This window comes from Malaclemys terrapin, chromosome 1 (genome assembly GCF_027887155.1).
Source record: "Malaclemys terrapin pileata isolate rMalTer1 chromosome 1, rMalTer1.hap1, whole genome shotgun sequence".
Classification (NCBI taxonomy): domain Eukaryota; kingdom Metazoa; phylum Chordata; order Testudines; family Emydidae; genus Malaclemys; species Malaclemys terrapin.
Genome location: NC_071505.1, coordinates 233,340,658 through 233,359,255, shown reverse-complemented (window position 1 = coordinate 233,359,255; position 18,598 = coordinate 233,340,658). Strand labels below are relative to the sequence as shown.

The following is an 18,598-nucleotide window of genomic DNA, read 5'->3' as shown; positions in this document are numbered from 1 at the left end:
ATGTTGGATTGAAGCTTAGAAGTTCCCAGAAACCCCAGCATAGGCCGAACTACAGCAGCAGCGACCCTTTGCAGCTAACTGGCTCTCCCATTCTAAATCCCTGCTCACATCAGAGGCTGAATTGCTCTGAATCGCTCTGAATCAGAACTTTTGGTCTCCCGTTGAAGTTAATGGATGACTTCATAGACTCATAGAATATCAGGGTTGGAAGAGACCTCAGGAGGTCATCTAGTCCAACCCCTGCTCAAAGCAGGAGCAACCCCAACTAAATCATTCCAGCCAGGGGTTTGTCAAGCCAGGCCTTAAAAACCTCTAAGGAAGGAGATTCCACCACCTCCCTAGGTAACCTGTTCCAGTGCTTCACCACCCTCCTAGTGAAATAGTTTTTCCTAATATCCAACCTAGCCCTCCCCCAATGCAACTTGAGACCACTGCTTCTTGTTCTGTCATCTGGTACCACTCAGAACAGCCTAGCTCAGTGGTGGGCAACTACGCGGCCCGTCAGGGCAGCCCACTGGCAGGCTGCCAGGCAGTTTGTTTACAATTGCAAAGCTGCCCGCAGCTCCGAGTGGCCGCGGTTCACCATTCCCGACCAATGGGAGCTGCGGGAAGCGGCGGCCAGCATGTCTCTGTGGTCCGCGCCGCTTCCTGCAACTCCCATTGGCCGGGAATGGTGAACTGCGGCCACTGGGAGCCGTGAGCAGCCATGCAAATGTAAACAAACTGTTTGGCGGCCCACCAGCAGATTACCCTGATAGGCTGCATGTGGCCCACGGGCTGCAGGTTGCCCACCATTGGCCTAGCTCCATCCTCTTTGGAACCCCCCCTTCAGGTAGTTCAAGGTTGTTATCAAATCCCTCCTCACTCTTCTCTTCTGCAGACTAAATAAGCCCAGTTCCCTCAGCCTCTCCTCATAAGTCATGTGTCCCAGCCCCCTAATCATTTTTGTTGTCCTCCACTGAACTCTCTCCAATTTGTTCACATCCTTTCTGTAGTGGTGGGCCCAAAACTGGACACAATATTCCAGATGTGGCCTCACCAGTGCCGAATAGAGGGGAATAATTACTTCCCTCAATCTGCTGGCAATGCTCCTACTAATGCAGCCCAATATGCCGTTAGCCTTCTTGCAACAAGGGCACACAAGGGGGGGGGGTCCATATTTTGCTCTGTTAATAGAATTGCGCCCATTTAACAGAGCGCAGAATCTGACACAAGTTATATACAAAACACATACTGGATTTCAGTGAAGAAGCTACTGTGTGAAAATGATCAAAAGCGAAATATTAGGCTCATATTTTTAATGTGACATAACAGAGACAGAGGAATATAAACAGTAAGAGAGTTACTTGATCTTAATCATCATGGCAGCAGGGTTTCCCTGTTTCTCAACTCCTCTCCAAAAACCCAACCAACAGGGAGGTAAGTTTTTCCATTGAAGACTTTTTCCTTTAGGTAGGACCATAAGCTTCTGTCCTCTACCTGGCCAACATTAGACATGCCACAACATGTAATCATATTTTGAAGGAAATAGTATCACCAGAAAAACACCTGAATAAAATACTGCAACCCGGCTTGCAGAAAAAGCACAGAATAAGATTTAGGTGCAGAAGATTAGGACTTAATATTTGACTTGAATATAGATCAACCCTTCAAAATGTTTATTTTTAATATATGGTTAAATATTAACATTTTTGATTCTCCAGTAGAAACCGAGGATTAAAGTTGCATTAGAATCAATAGGAATTTTTATTATTGATTTCACTGGGTCCAGGATTTCACCCCTGGAATGTAGACCTTATAATTAGCTGCTGTTATATATATTTTTTAATTTAGAAAACAGACATTTGGTTTAAGACATTGCCACTTTTGCATATCCCTATGACATTCAGAGTTATGATTAAGAATAAATCATCATCATAATATTAATAGTAATATGTGGCACTCATATAGTGCTTTCCATCTGTAGATCTGAAAACACTTTAAAGAGGAAATATTTATCAATAACTCCATTTTACAAATGGTGAAACAGAGGCAGAGAGCGATGACTTGTGCGAGATCACCACCTGGCCAATGACAGAGCCAGAAACAAAACCCAGATCTCCTGAGTTGTAGTTCGGTGCCCTACCCACTAGGTCACACTATAAACAAAATACTTGCAATCTGAGAATCTCTTGAGCCTGTTCTCTGCCAAATTATTTTGACTTCAGTGCAACTGGTATATTTATTCCTCAGAATTAACTCCCTCTCTTCTGTTGATTTTTTGCTCCATTGTGTATTTCTTTGAAAACAGTAGATGATCAGCTTCAGTCAAAATGGATGACAAGGCATAGAGATTACAGAATACCTACTCACTAGTCATGTGCTACCATGAATTCCTGATTTCTGTCATAGTATAAGGAATACCACTAAATATATATTTGCTGATAACAGAAAGCCTTCTGGGTGAATGTGGCTCTGTGTTGCCGCATGCAGCATTTTAAATGAGATCAGAGCCGGCTCCAGGGTTTTGGCCGCCCCAAGCAGAAAAAAAAAAAAAAAAAAAGCCGCGATCGCGATCTGTGGCGGCAATTCGGCGGGAGGTCCTTCGCTCCCAGCAGGAGCGAGGGACCATCCGAACAGCTGGACTTGCCGCCCCTCTCATAAGTGGCAGCCCGAAGTTGGTAAGCTAGTGCCTGGAGCCGGCCCTGAGTGAGATACAACTTTTAAAGCACTGTAACATTATTTAGTTTGATTACTTTAATGGAAGAGAAGAGGCTATGATCAATTGAGGAATGCATTTATTTTAGCCCTTGATCCCTTATTCATAAATATGCAGCTTTCCAGCCTTCAATTTTTCACTGTGTCAGTCTGGAACAAAGTAGTTTTATCAGAGCATGAAAAATGCATGCACTCAGGGTGAGAAGTTTTTCCCAGGCAAGTGAGCTGAGTGGGGCTGAGTTGTTGCTGTCTCCATCTTTTACGGGACACCAGAAGGAAAGGAAGAGATTAGTCCAAGTGCTGCTGCTCTTTCAACAGGACGAGATAAGGAAGGCAGGGAGCTGAGCTGCCCCCTTAGTTCTCATTTCTTTTTGAGGATGGGAAAAGGGAGGGAGGGAACAGAGCGACTTGAACCTCTATATTTCATAGCCAGGGAAAGATGACTGTAATATGAATTTATGTATTTAGAGCCACATTTTCTCTCTCTCTCTCACACACACCCCTACTTTCCCCAATACTCCCTGCACTGCAACATATAGAACTCAGCTAACCCCAGTAGTTGTTTTCAATGTTAAAGATAATGGGCTAATTTTAGCCACAATGCACAGGGACACAACTCTACTGACTTTGCTGCTGTGTTACACTAATAAGGAATTTGACCCAACAATTGTAACACTGACATTTTGTATACACGGTTTGAGCAGTACTGCAATATAAATGTATAAAATTCTACTGTACATGTGCTTATCGTTTACATTTAAAAATAAAGGTTTAAAACGTTCCTTTCCCCCCCGATACTCGTTTACTAAAAGTCACTTTTAAAACTGTTACTTTTATGCAATCATCACTTGAGCAGTAGATAAAAGAGGCCGGCATAGCATGAAAGAACTGACCTCTCAAAATAGCTTGCTAATGTGAGCAAAAAGCCAGTAAAACACATACTGCATACAGAAGGCCAGATGCTCTTAAGAGGCACAGCACAGAAAGCACAGCACAGGAGGATGGTATCAGGGGGTAGCCGTGTTAGTCTGAATCTGTAAAAAGCAACAGAGGGTCCTGTGGCACCTTTGAGACTAACAGAAGTATTGGGAGCATAAGCTTTCGTGGGTAAGAACCTCAGAAGTGAGGTTCTTACCTACGAAAGCTTATGCTCCCGATACTTCTGTTCGTCTCAAAGGTGCCACAGGACCCTCTGTTGCTTTTCACAGGAGGATGGTGGGCCCACAAGGGTTGCTTTATGCCTCCTTTGTATCACTTGGATTCTGGGCTCCTGCAGGAGCTGAAACAGCTGTTGGCATAAGCATCTCTGGGGGCTGCTACAACTGACTCCTACCCAAGGCTGCTCATGAGCTGCCAGGGCCGGCTCCAGGCACCAGCCTTCCAAGCAGGTGCTTGGGGCGGCAATCTGCAAGGGGCGGCAGTCTGTGTGTTTTTGCCCCCAAGCAGCGCGCCGAATTGCCACCGCGGACAGCCGTTAGGGCGGCACGCGTGTTTCCGCGGTGGCGGCAATTCGGCTGCAGCTTAAGACAGAAGCTGTGAGCTGCACAGTCTCTGCAGAGCTGAGAAATACAGGCTACTTATGGTAACTCCCAGCCCTGCCCCTTTCACTGGGGTTTGCAAAGGAAGTGTAGATCCATTCCCCCCCCCCCATCTCTTGCTCCTTAATTACGATCCCTAATACACTATTGGACCTAGGGATACATTTGGCCTCTTTAACTGCACTCAATTTATATTATTCTAATAACATTCATTAAAAAAAAAAAAGAGAGACTGTACTTTACGAGCCACTAGGTGTGAGGCTTCCTGGATGTACCCCGGATTGTGTGGCACCTCGCTACCACCTGCCCTGAGCACAAGGAAATCTTGTGTGTGCCTGCTGGTGGTCAGCTCCCTAATTCCACCAGTCACAGGCAGCACCTGCACGCCCCCCAAGGCCTGTGCAAGCCCAGCTGTGTCTCTACAGGTTAGCAATAGGCACACTCCAACACCGCCTGTCCCCCCCCCCAGCATCTCTGGAATGTCAGCCCCCATTCCATTGGACACTCACAGTATTTAGATTCAGTGCTGTGCCTCCCTAGAAATATGAGTCCCATCCTTTGTCTTCATTCATAAACAAGACACCCCCTACCGTTTTGTTCCTTCATGTAGATTTTCTTTCTTATAGATTTTGCAAACTTTCAACTGGCACCTAGGCTCAGTATGGAAATAGGCCTCCCTGGTGAGGCAGACAATACACAGATGACCAGACTAGGAAATAAGTCTCTGTTACCACCTGTTTGAAAGGAATCTATCCAAGGCATGTCATCTCCTGGTGACCTGCCTTAACTCCAAGACCTTTAGAACCTAATTTTCAGTATTGATACATAACTTCTTAAATATTATCCATACATACATTCCACAATGATTAGGATGACCAGTGGGCTACTAGCTCTCAGTAGAGACCTTACCTGCTGCACTTTGGTGCACTATTATGCCTATATCTGACTGAGGGGCTCCGTCACCCTATGCACCTTTGCTCTCTGCCAGTTGGCATCAAGAAGTCCCAGGGTCACACTGGGTCATCCTCAAGTTGCCACCACTATTACTGAACAGTTATCCCATATCAAGCACATATCACATATCAAATCTAAAGATTTGAACTTCTGACTCTAACATCCCCAGACAGAGCCAGTGCTGTTTCATTGATTGTAATTTAATGGCTATTCAATAATAAATTGAGGTAAAATCATACAACAACTTTTTAACAAAGCAAATTTTATAATCTCTTTAATTAGAAGGCTGCAGCACACAAAACTATGTTGCTTTGAATTTCAGCACACCGAGGCTCCAATCCTGTAGTCTATTCCAAAGCAATGCTCCTACTGATGGCATTAAATAAGGACTGCGTATGGACCATAGGTTTGGCCCTATTAAACTTACCGTTGATGATATATTACAAAAATTTAGGTTAATGTAACATTCAGATAACAAGTTTATATATTCAAAAGAAGTGAGAATGTTACAAGACAGGCTGCACACAAGAATATTAACTTGGCTATATTGCACACCCTGTAAGCACATCCTGTATGTTTTATTGCAGGTATTCAGTAACTAATGTAATATTACAGTCAGCTACAATTTTAAAAGAGAAGGCATGGAAGGAAGTTGTCACTGCTTGCATCTGAAGAAGTGAGGTTCTTACCCACGAAAGCTTATGCTCCCAGTACTTCTGTTAGTCTCAAAGGTGCCACAGGACCCTCTGTTGCTTTTTACAGATTCAGACTAACACGGCTACCCCTCTGATACATAGAAATACAAGTTATCTTTTTCTTTAAAAAACTAATTCTTAATTTTTCTGAGTAAAGAAGGGCAAAATGCACCAATGTGAACAAAATAAGATTTATAAGCCAGGATAAATACCTAAAGAAAACTGGATGGAACAAGGGGTAAATCCACACCAGTTATTAAAAACTATTTTGTTTGGTACTGACCCCAATACTAGGAAACATTCTCCACAGTGATATGAATGAGCCTCTCTGTACATACTATCTCCAGCAGGGCTTGCATTATTAATATTGTTTAACTTACAGAGTGTGATATATGACTGAAGAACAATTTTGAGTCAGGTTTCTTCCGATGTCAGTGATCTTGAACAAGAACACATGAACTCCTAAATCTCATTACAGTAGGCATCAGATAAATTAAGCTGAAAATCCCTCTCTCAGGGTGCAATGAACTGAATTATTTTCCAGGTCCTGACAGTAACAATTAATTTTTAAGTTTTAGACATAAATCTTTTCAGGGACTGGTAATAAAAGTGGCCTTAAACTCTTTGGGTGCTGTGATGATCTGTTATATGTCTAGATTTGATGGAACAGTAGCACTTATGATGTAGGTATTGAGATATAGAATATGCTTCCTCAGTGATCTTTTGAATACTTCTTAAGGATCTGAATTTTCTTGTTTCAAAAAATGGAGACATTTTAATAACATGACTGTCATTGGTTTTCTACATAAATTGGGCACACAGATTTACAGAGCGACGAACTTATTGATTGAGTTGAAATTTAATGATATTTCAATACTTCCTCACATTGACAGCAATCCCCACATCGGGATGGAATTTGAAAGCAATTGTTCCTGATCTAGTTATATTAGCAAGAATCTATTTTGTAAATTTCAGCAATTAAAAAAAAAGTGTTGCTACATAGTTAACCAGTGTATTTGTGTTGGCCTATGAGACTAGTAGTGTCCCAGCAATGATGCCTACAATTTGGGAAGGCTACTTGTCTTCTCTCCTTAGAACAGTGATACTCAGACCTCAGTGGTTTAGGAGCCAAATTAGCGATCAACATTACCCAAAAGAGCCACTGTAGTGTGAATTCATTGTTTCATGTACTGTGGCACTATATATTCATATTTAAACCATATGATGGGGAAATATTTAGTTTTTATTATATATTTAAATATAATTCTCACAGCGAAATGACTGACCAAGTATTATTATTTTATCAACTACAATTGGTTAATAACATAGTAAAAACATCCTGATTGGTTAATAATTAAATCACACTGTGTTTTAATACAGTATCATGTACTGCAGGAGACGCATTGAAGAGCCACTTGCGGTTCATAAGCCTCAGTCTGAGTATCACTGCATTAGAATCTAACTCGATGGCTCTTTTTTTTTATATGCAGCCATTCATTTCCTTCCCTAGTCCAAAATCATCCACATGCTTTTTTAATATTTAATGTCCTTCATTCAACTTTATGCATAAAGTAGACTACTTAACAAGATCATTGCATGTTTGTTTTAGTATAGAGACACAGTGGCCTTTAAATAAAACTGCTGGTTTTATTTTATTGGGAATGTTTTGTCATCAGTTTTAAAGCAAAATACCCCAATTGAAATTAATGGAGAAGACTGCCTAACAATTTATGGAACAGTGTGGTCCAATATTATGATTTATTATTTGTACTGCAGTAGTGACCAGGGGCTCTAGTCAGGACTGGGGCACAGTATAAACACAATTATTAAGACCCTGAGTTTATCCAGCAAATATATAGAGAATGAAACATATTTTTAGTTTTGATCGACAGGGTATATAAATCATATCATCAGCATGTAATGAGACAACATGAGTTTCATTATCTATCACGATTCCTTGAATTTTAGGATAATGGCATAATATGCGAGCCAAGAGTTTAAGTGCCAAGATGAATAACAATGATGAAAAGAGGCAGATTTTCTGTTGCCACATTTTAAATTAAAACTGTCAGAGTTCCCATTGATCAAAATTGCGGATTTTTGTCTCACATGCCTGGCAGTAATACAGTGATAAAAATTGCTTATCAAGTCTATTTTTGACAAGACTCTAAACTTGATTATATTTTTTGAAAAGTTAGTAGATGACAGAAACAGAGGATATAATATTTTTGGACTTCAGTAAAGCTATTGATACAGTGCTTCATGAAAGTTTAATTGAAATGTTAATTTAAACTGGCTTGTGTATAAAGAGCACTTTTGCATGAATTATAAACTAGTTGGAGGACTGTAAACATAGCTTAATAATAAATGTCAATCTATCAAGTTGGGGGAGGTGCACAATGGAGTGCTGTATTAAATACAGTCTTATTCAACATCCTGACTAATGACCTGGAACACAGGGGTATGTAGCATGCTGATTAAAAACCAGATGAATAAAACTGGGCGGCATTGTAAACATTGCTGAGGAAGATTTGGGTCATTGAGAAGTGTCCTCTGGAATTGCTACTGTAAGTCGAAGTCCAACTGCAGTGTCTCCTGCTCCAGCTATTGTCTCTAAGAACTGTGATCTCTTGGCAATTGAGCTTTCTCCCTAATATGTTGCAATACGTTCAGAATGATCTGTGAGGAGGGTAAGTGAGTTTAACGAGTAATTCCATTTTGGGAGACTACAGCAGCCAGTGTATTCCGGGGTGTGTGGTTCATTTCTGAAGCTACAATGTTCTCTAGAAAAAGGAGCAAATTCTTCCATACAGAGTGTGTACAGAAAGGTGGTTTTCAAATAAGCCAGTTCAATTTTTAAATAATTCATCATCTCCTCAGACCCAAGATAAATACTGCTTCCAGATAAGTTTTAGGTTTGTGTATCTCACAACAATTTTGATTTCTTTTTTAATTAAGATTCCTGGAATGATCCTTGACATACCCTATCTCCACAGGGTGGGGATATTGAAATATTTAGTTTTTAATCCTCACTGAGTGCACTAGTATTCATTTTCCCAGCTGAATACTAGGGCTTTTGCTACACACAGCACACCTTTTAAGTATTGTCAAAGTACACATGCATGCGCACACACGCGCACACACTTTCAAAATGGGAGCCTAAAGTTAGGTTCCATGGCTAACATTTTCAAAAGTGACTAGGGATTAAAGGTTCATCAGTGTTTTGGTGCCCAGCTTTGGTGATACTTTAAAAAGGCCTGATTTTTCAAAAGTGATGAGCAGCCCACCCTCTGAAGTCAGTCACCTTTATTATGTAACAAGTTGGGCACCCAAAATCATCAGTCACTTTGGAAAATGAAGACCCTGATCCTGGAATTAACGCCACATTGTTGATGGGGCTCCAAAGGGGTTCAAGAATCAGAGAGTTTGTTGATGGATTGGAGCCTAATCCTCATTTAGATGCCAACATACTGTAAATAGACTGATTTTCTCACTTTGGAAAATCATGCCACTTATTCAGACACCTAATAAAAATTTAGGAGCTTAACTTTAGGCACTTATTTCTGAAACTCTCGGCCATTACATGTACACATGAAGGGTTAAGGACAATCTAAGATATGGAAAGTTAAGGCTGCCACTTCACATTAAATTTTCTCCCTCACATTGGTTTTGGAGAATGGAAAGACCAAAAGGCCTGGTATCGATCAATCTTAAAACCAACAAAAACCAGGAAACAGAAACTTAAGTCGGGTTAGGTTATCAACAACATTTAAAAGAAGAGTTTTGTATTCAATATAATTTACTCTGGACTAAGTACAAAGCTATATTTGTGTATTCTTTGTGCTCTAGTGTATACGCTGCACTGATTCTGAACAATCAGCTCGAGGAAACACTACTACAAAAATAAATGCATTTTTTTTTAAATTCTAAACAGGGAAAAAACAAACAAGGAATTTAAGTATACACCCAAAAGTTTTTCCCAAGAACATTTGTTATTAGATCAGTAACTATGCTTCGCTGACCACATCAAAGCACCTTCATTTATCTATGATCAATCTGTAATAATCTTGTAAGAAAATATCACTTTTTTCCCTTTAACTTAAAAGAGCAAACAGGAAAAAATTATCCAGACTTCAAGCTAGTGCCCTATATCAAGTTACAAATCTTTCTAATCTTGACTAGTCCCCTAAGAGTGGATTTTAAAAACAATGAAGTTCACTTTCTGATTCAAAACCACTTGTAATTACAAGTGTTTGTACTTTCCCTTCTGGAATGATCTAGTGCTTCAACCAAAGCCTGTTGAAGTCAATGGCCGGTTTTGCATTGACTTCTGTGAGATTTTGGAGCAGGCTCCTAGTAAAACAGAGATTTCTGGCACACAAAAGGTCTTAAATAACCTCCAGATTTATAAATAAGATGGAAATAAGGAAGGAGAGCAGGACTGATTCTCACACAATGCTTTGTACCATCAACCATACCATGAACTCCCCCTGAAGTTAACTGGAGTTTTGCAGAAAAATCAATGGCAGTACTGACAAACCAGCCGAGAAAAATCATTTGTTTATGCAATGAAGTTAAACAAAGAGAAGAATTCATCTGGGTCTAAAATAAGCTGAACATACGAATTCTGTCCGATACCCGGCCTCGTCCAAATCACTCACTTCTGATTTTATTTTTTGTACAGTGTGAAACCATGGGACTGATCTTGTGTCCATTAAATGTAATGCCATTGATTTCAAATGGGAGCAAGCCCTATATTTGTTGTTATATTTATAACTCAGGTTGTCAAAAACAAATTAACATTTAAATAAATATACACTCTACCCCGATATAACGCGACCCCATAGAACACAAATTCGGATAGAACACAGTAAAGCAGCGCTCTAGGGGGGGCGGGGCTGCACGCTCCGGTGGATCAAAGCAAGTTGGATATAACGCGGTTTCACCTATAACGCGGTAAGATTTTTTGGCTCCTGAGGACAGCGTTCTAGCGGGGTAGAGGGGTAGTTGCCTTGTCAGCTAACAGATAATCTAAAAATGCATAGGAAAGAAATCTAAGCAGAGATTGAACTGGCAATATCAATGTATAACGAGGATAATACTGGGTTTCTATGTCAAGTGCCAATCTATTTAGTTTAACAGAGAAAGTTGATAGGTGACTTTATCACAGTCTAAAAGTACATACATTGGGGAGAAGATACCTGACAGTAGTGGGCTCTTTCATCTAGCAGACAAAGGCATAACTATCTAGATTGGACATTAGGAAAAAGTTCCTAACTGTCAGGGTGGTTAAACACTGGAATAAATTGCCTAGGGAGGTTGTGGAATCTCCGTCTCTGGAGATATTTAAGAGTAGGTTAGATAAATGTCTATCAGGGATGGTCTAGACAGTATTTGGTCCTGCCATGCGGGCAGGGGACTGGACTCGATGACCTCTTGAGGTCCCTTCCAGTGCTAGAATCTATGAATCTATGAATCTATGAATCTATCACAAGATCCAGTGGCTAGAAGCTGAAGCTGGACGAATTTAGACTAGAAGGCACAAAATGTTAACAGTGAGGGTCATTAGCCATTGGAACAATTTATCAATGGGTGCAGGGGATTCTCCATCATTTCAATCTTTAAATCAAGACTGCATATCTTTCTAAATGAGATGCTCTAGCTGAACCAGAAGCAATAGACTTGATGCAGGAACCACTTCATGAAGTTCTATGGTCTGTGTTATGCAGAACTTCAGACTAGATTTTCATAATAGTCCCTTCTCGCTTAAAAATCCATGTATTTATTTCAGTTTTAGTAATGCTGTTATTCTAAAATTGTAAGTCCTACTTTTATAGAGTCATAGAGTTTAAGGCCAGAAGGGACCACCAGGTAATCTAGTTTGATTTCCTGTTTGTCACAGACTACCACCACCTGCACACTAAACACAACAACCAAAATTAGACCAAACTATTGCAGCCCACAGGAGACTAGATTATTATGTGCCACATGCAGAAAATAGGAGGGACCAAGGTGCACCAGTGCTCAATGCCCCCTCAATGACAGGGAAATGATTAAGTGAGATATACCCAGATAATCCTGGCCAGTGATCCACACCCACATTCTGCACAGGAAGGGGAAAATCCCCCAAGGTCACCGCCAATCTAACCTGGAAGAAATTTCATAGTTTCAATAGAATTTCCTGTCCAATCCCACATATAGTATCAATTAGACCCTGAACATTTTTAAAGTTCACTACCCAGCAACACATTCCCTAGACCACAGCAATTGTAATTATTTAAACCACTATTAATAGTAGGCTAAAAATACAAGTCACAGGACGCAAGCTTATCTCCTCCGGTATAGCCCACCGGGGTGTAATTTAATACTATAAGATTGCTCTGCCTTTAAAGCATCCTTTTGTAATTTTAACTTTGCTTTTATTACATTATTAAAAAAAAAACTTGTACAAAATATAAAAATCTTTCCATTTATCACCACAGAAATTTAGGTGTGTGAGAGAATATAGGGCAATTAAAATAACATTCCCTGGGATCCATACCAGACATGGTCCTCTTCAGCTACCATAACATACATAACATTTCCTTATTTACTTTCTCAATACCAGTCATGATTTTAAAGACGTCTATCATATCCCCCCTTAGTCCTCTCTTTTCCAAGCTTCAAAGTCCCAGTCTTTTTAATCTCTTCTCATATGGAAGCTGTTCCATACCTCTAATCTTTTGTTGCCCTTTTCTGTACCTTTTCCAATTCAAAATATTTCTTTTTTTAAATGGAGCGACCAGATCTGATACAGTATTCAAGATGTGGGCATACCATGGATTTATACACTGGCATTATATTCTCTATCTTATTATTTATCCCTTTCCTAATGGTTCCTAACATTCTGTTAGCTTTTTTGACTGCTGCCACACATTGAGTGAGTGTTTTCAGAGAACTATCCACAATGACTCCAAGATCTATTTCTTGAGTGATAACAGCTAATTTAGATGCCATCATTTTGTATGTATAGCTGGGATTATGTTTGCCAATGTGATTTACTTTGCATTAATCAACACTGAATTTCCTCTGCAATTTTTTTGCCTAGTCACCCATTTTTGTGTGGTCCCTTTGTAACTCTTCCCAGTCTGCTTTGGACTTAACTATCCTGAATAATTTTGTATCATTTGCAAATTTTGCAACCTCCCTGTTCATTTCTTTTTCCAGATCATTTATGAATATGTTGAACAGTACTGGTCCCAGTACAGATCCCTGGAGGACACCATTTACCTCTCTCTATTCTGAAAACTGACCATTTATTCCTACCCTTTGTTTCCTGCCTTTTAACCAGTTACTGATCAATGAGAGGACCCTCAGTCAGCAGCCATCACTCTCCGGCTGTGCAGCTCTGAAGGCAGCAATGCAGATGTAAGGTGGCACGGTATGGTAAGAACGGCCATACTGGATCAGACCAAAGGCCCATCCAGCCCAGTATCCTGTCTACCGACAGTGGCCAATGCCAGGTGCTCCAGAGGGAGTGAACCTAACAGGTAATGATCAAGTGATCTCTCTCCTGCCATCCATCTCCACCCTCTGACAAACAGAGGCTAGGGACACAATTCCTTACCTGTCCTGGCTAATAGCCATTAATGGACTTAACCTCCATGAATTTATCTAGTTCTCTTTTAAACCCTGTTATAGTCCTAGCCTTCACAACCTCCTCAGGCAAGGAGTTCCACAAGTTGACTGTGCACTGTGTGAAGAACTTCATTTTATTTGTTTTAAACCTGCTGCCCATTAATTTCATTTGGTGGCCCCTAGTTCTTATATTATGGGAACAAGTAAATAACTTTTCCTTATTCACTTTCTCCACATCACTCATGATTTTATAGTAAGGTATTGCCACCCTTACTTCTGTGCTACTGCTGGTGGGGCGCTGCCTTCAGAGCTGGGCACTTGACCAACAGCCATCGCTCTTCGTCCGCCCAGCTCTGAAGGCAGCGTCGAAATAAGGGTGGCAATACTGTGACCCCCCCTGCAACTCCCTTTTGGGTCAGGATCCCCAATTTGAGAAACACTGGTCTCCCCCATGAAATCTGTATAGTATAGGGTAAAAGCACACAAAAGGCCAGATTTCATGGGAGGAGACCAGATTTCACAGTCCATGAGGCTTTTTTTCATGGCTGCGAATTTGGTAGGGTCCTACTCGTTTTGCATAAATTACACATCTTCTTAGGTGATCTGGCAATGCTGCCTTAAAATCTTTTCAATCTAAGTGTTCTCACTCAATCAGAAGAGAAGAAGAGAGAATTTAATCATTCTCACAGACAGTAGGCGCAGTATTGAGAGTTACCCTATTAATGTCACTCTTCTTATAGAAGGCACATTTTTTTTAATCCAGTGGAACTGTGGTTTTCCTATAATTTATCTTTATACACTGTTTAAATTCATTTTGCAATTAGCTCACTAATGACTTTATGAATTAAGTTTATGTTTGCAATGTGCTATTACAGAATATAATGGGCTGTTTTCCCTAAAACATGCTGTCTGTTTTCTTGGATCTTCTGGACTGAAAGAACACAGGGTATATGTTATCAGGGGGAGCCTATTCAAAATCTAGAAATGTCCATTTTGATTGGCTGATTAGCTAACAAATGAGATTTCTGCTGCTTTTGGATAAAGATTTACTGATATTCCTCCCCAACAAAGAGCTCAGTTCATTTCTACACTCTCCAACTCTCCTCACCAGAGGTCTCCAAATGACGTATCTTGTAATTGTTTCTAAAACTTGCATTACTGCACAAGTGTCGGGCCATGTTCAAACGAATGGAAAAGTCTGAATTTAACTACAGTCTGGTCCAGTGTAAGTGCTATATACGACGTCCAGCTGTATATTTGCTTCTAATTGTGAGTTTAATTAGTCACTGTCACTATGACAACAGATCTTCATAAGACAGAAAATACTTGACTTTGGAGGATGGTATGAACTGTTGTATGCATGGCCTGGGAGTTTATTAGTACTTCCTATAAGTGGAGTATATATCACACTACAATTAAAAGACTTAGCAGGTTTTATTTGACTGAACCCAGGATTTTAAGACACAAAACTCCCAGGGGCCTTATCATAGGCGCCAACTTTCCCCGGTGCCGGTGGGAGCTCATGCCCCCCCCCCGCCCCCCGGCCCCGCCCCCCGGCCCCGCCCCGACTCCACCCTTTCCCCTTCCCCAAAGTCCCTGCCCCAACTCTGCCCCCTCCCTGCCCCTATTGGACCCCTTCCCTAAATCCCCGGCCCCGCCTCTTCCCTGAGCGCGCCTCGTTCCCCCTCCTCTCCCCTCCCTCCCTCGCAGTGCTTGCCATGCGAATCAGCTGTTTCACGGCACAAGTGCTGGGAGCTGGGGGAGGAAAGCAGGCATGCAGAGCACCCAGGGGAGGAGGCGGAGGTGGAGGCAAGCTGGGGCAGGGCGGGGAGCTGCTGGTGGGTGCTAAGCACCCACGGAGTCAGCGCCTATGGGCCTTATTGTCTTATTAGTCGACATACATTCCCCTTGAAGTCAGTGGGAATTGTGTGTGAGCAACTGACAGGATAACAGAGCCCCTGAGTTCTAACTCCTGACCTGCCATTGATTCACCGAGGGGACTTGGGAAAGTCACTTAGCCTCACTCCATTTTAGTTTCTCCATCTATAAGAGGGGGGATAAATACTTACCTATTCCACAGAAATGTTACAAGTAACATTTGAAGATGTAAACTCCTTACGATTCACTGTATTAGCAAATTCCATATGAAGATCTCAAAGTTTGAGGCAAATTTTCCAAAAATGATTAGTCATTTTAGGTTCCTCTATTTCTGGATGCCCAGCAATTGAGATACATTAAAACAGCTTAGTTTTAAAAAGGCAATGAGCACCCAGCCTCTGAAAATCAAACCCATGTAAATAATTAAGACTGGAATTTCAAAGGATCCTAAGGAATTAGGAACCCAACTGCCACTGAGTTTCAATGGGAATTAGGAATCTAACTCCTTTAGGTTCCTTTTAAAATTCCAGGTCAAGCTTCAAACACTCTGTAAGACAGCAAGTGTTAGCCCCATTTTACAGATCATGACACTGAAGCACAGAAAGGTTAAGTAACTTGTACAAGATCACATAATAAGCCTGTGCTACAGACGTGCTGGCTCCCCATCATGTGTTTAAACTACAAAGCCTGAGTTCCTCTGAAGGGGTCTGAAGCCTCTTAGTAACTTAACAAAATGTTAGCTTAAAAAAAATAAATAATAAAAAAAAAATCACAGAATTGGCAACTAACAGAGCTTCGGACGGTCTGGAAGGATATTACGATTCTCCCTTGTTTTCTTCCATTGGCACACTGGTGCATAAGAAATCTTCTCCTAGGATCATCTTCAAGAGTCACCTTGGTATAGAGATGAAGAGTTTGAGAAAGAGATCTACAAGTCAGACAGACTGAGGCAGAGAGTTTTTCCAAATCCCTGTTTTATGGCTATGGATGCGGATTCCTAGCCTAGCATCCAAGAAGTCTTGAACTCTTCCTAATGATTAACACTATGGAGAATTCAAGATCCTTCTGTTTTGAAAAAAAAAAAAAGATTTTTCTCTTTGCCAGGCATTTTGCATTTACCACACAGGTACGACTAACTGGCTGCAAATGAGATTTGCTGTTTTCATGGTGATAGTTTCAGGTCCAATGGAAACAAATGCATTATGTATGTTTCAGCTGGTTTCACTGACTGGGGTTCTAGAGGAGCACCTGCCTATGAAATCAGTGTTCCTCATGCTTAGTAAAATCAAATGGGGGGATACTGGGTCAATTACTGGTCAATGATCTATCAAGTTGGGGGAGGTGCACATGTAATTCCTCCCTTCAGAAGGGCAGGGTACTAGCCTTTGGTCCATTATCAAAACATCTCTTGGCATCAATGATTCATACCATTTAAACTGTCTTTAATTTCCTCTTTTGGGATACGCCGATGACACTATTCAGTCTGGCTGATTAATATCCTTGATGGGCAAGAGGCCTAGAATGGATAACTGTACTTCACTTCCCATGAAAGCCACATGGAAGCTTCAGCAAGTGCAGAATATGGCTGAAGATAATGAAACAAAGACACAACTTATATCAGAAAATGATGACTTTTCCATGTGAGCATCTGCTACTTTAAAAAGGAACAGTATGAGTTTCTGCCCTGAAATGTTTTCTACCTTAAAATGGTCCTTCTTTGAGAAGTCCTCCAAGTTACTTCTCCCATTACTGACATATAAAGTAATAAGTAAAAAGCCATCAAGCTTGAAACAACAATATCTTGTCCTCCCTAGCTACTAAGAAACACCATTCTTGAAAATGTGCTGGGGAAAAACTAATGCTTGTGGAAATACAAGTTTGTTTTGCCAAGAGAAGGTTCTTATAAGTCTGTGTGTATGTGTGCATTTGTAAGGTGTTGGTAATGTAGCTTATTTTAACTCCATCCAAATTGCTGCAGAAAAATACCCCTAAAAAACAAAAATACAAATGTTTGTCAAGTGTAAAGGACAACATTGCTAGGAAAAAAATATTTACTTGCAGGCATCTAAAATTATTACAGACAATGGAAAGCATTTAAGAAAACCCAATTTAAAGTTACTCAAGTGTTCCTTTAATATCCATAAATGAAAGAAAACAGAGTCAATTCAATAAATCCATAAAGGTTGTCACTGTTCTTTTTGCTCAGCAGTTTAAATTAAGTTAGCGTCACCTCAGATTGCAACCTTATTGCTTCATCACCTTGGCTTTGTGCCTGTAGAGAGAGTGCACACATCCATAAAAATATTAAGTATTTGAATTACCCTAAAACACATAGTTATGCCAGAGGTTGAGATGGACACAGCCTAAGTGAAATTAGACTACATCCGAAAGGATAGGTTGCAGCTTTCTGTGTTACACAGCATATGCTCTGAGAGGTCGGTGTTCAGTTTGGAGCAACATTGTGATTGTACTATGCATCATTTTCTTCATGATGTCTCTGAGTTCTGTGAAGAAAGTACCTACCACTGCATTTGTAATGATTCATTCTCCATACCTGGTACAAAGTTGTCTACTGGGATGCTTTTTGGAATACAGTCCCTGTATTGCATGCCAAACATCTTGAACATTTACAGCTTGAGTAAATTCCCCCCCCCCCCATCCCGTTTACAATCATCACGCTCAGTGTACAGTGTGCCACATGCTTCACCATTGCTAGCCGTCAATTCACCTGCCTTTGACAAGACAGCTACACCATCACCTTGCCACCAGAGAGAAGAAAATGGTCTTATTGCTAAACCCTGGATTCTGTTCCTGACTTTTCCCACAGATTTCCTGAGTAACTTTAGCCCCTTGAGCCTTCTGTGCCTTAATTTCCTCATCCACATATTTTTCTAACACACTAATGTATTTCAAGACTAAATTAGTGATGTTTGCAAAAAGTGTAATGTGCTCTTTGGATAGAAGGCAGAAATCCATAAAGGTATTACGTTTCATATGCTCTTTAAAGCCCTAACCAGCTCCCATTTCATCCTCCTCCAGACTTCCCTCACTCCAGACATTGAAAAATTTACAGCCATATTACCCTTTACTACTGACAGTGTTTGGAAGCCTACAATGACAGACATCTTAAAAATTCTATTCCTTTGTGGTTAGGAATATACTCTACTGTGTAAAGCACTGTGGGCAAGGTTTAAGATATCTTCAGACACAGATGAAATG

General features: G+C 40.7%; 1 protein-coding gene across 2 annotated transcripts in view; it reads right to left on the bottom strand.

Annotated features, from left to right (window-relative positions):
- The window catches only part of ATP10A (ATPase phospholipid transporting 10A (putative)), a 161,849-nt gene that overhangs the window by 118,919 nt on the left and 24,332 nt on the right, over positions 1 to 18,598 (bottom strand). The window lies entirely within an intron of this gene.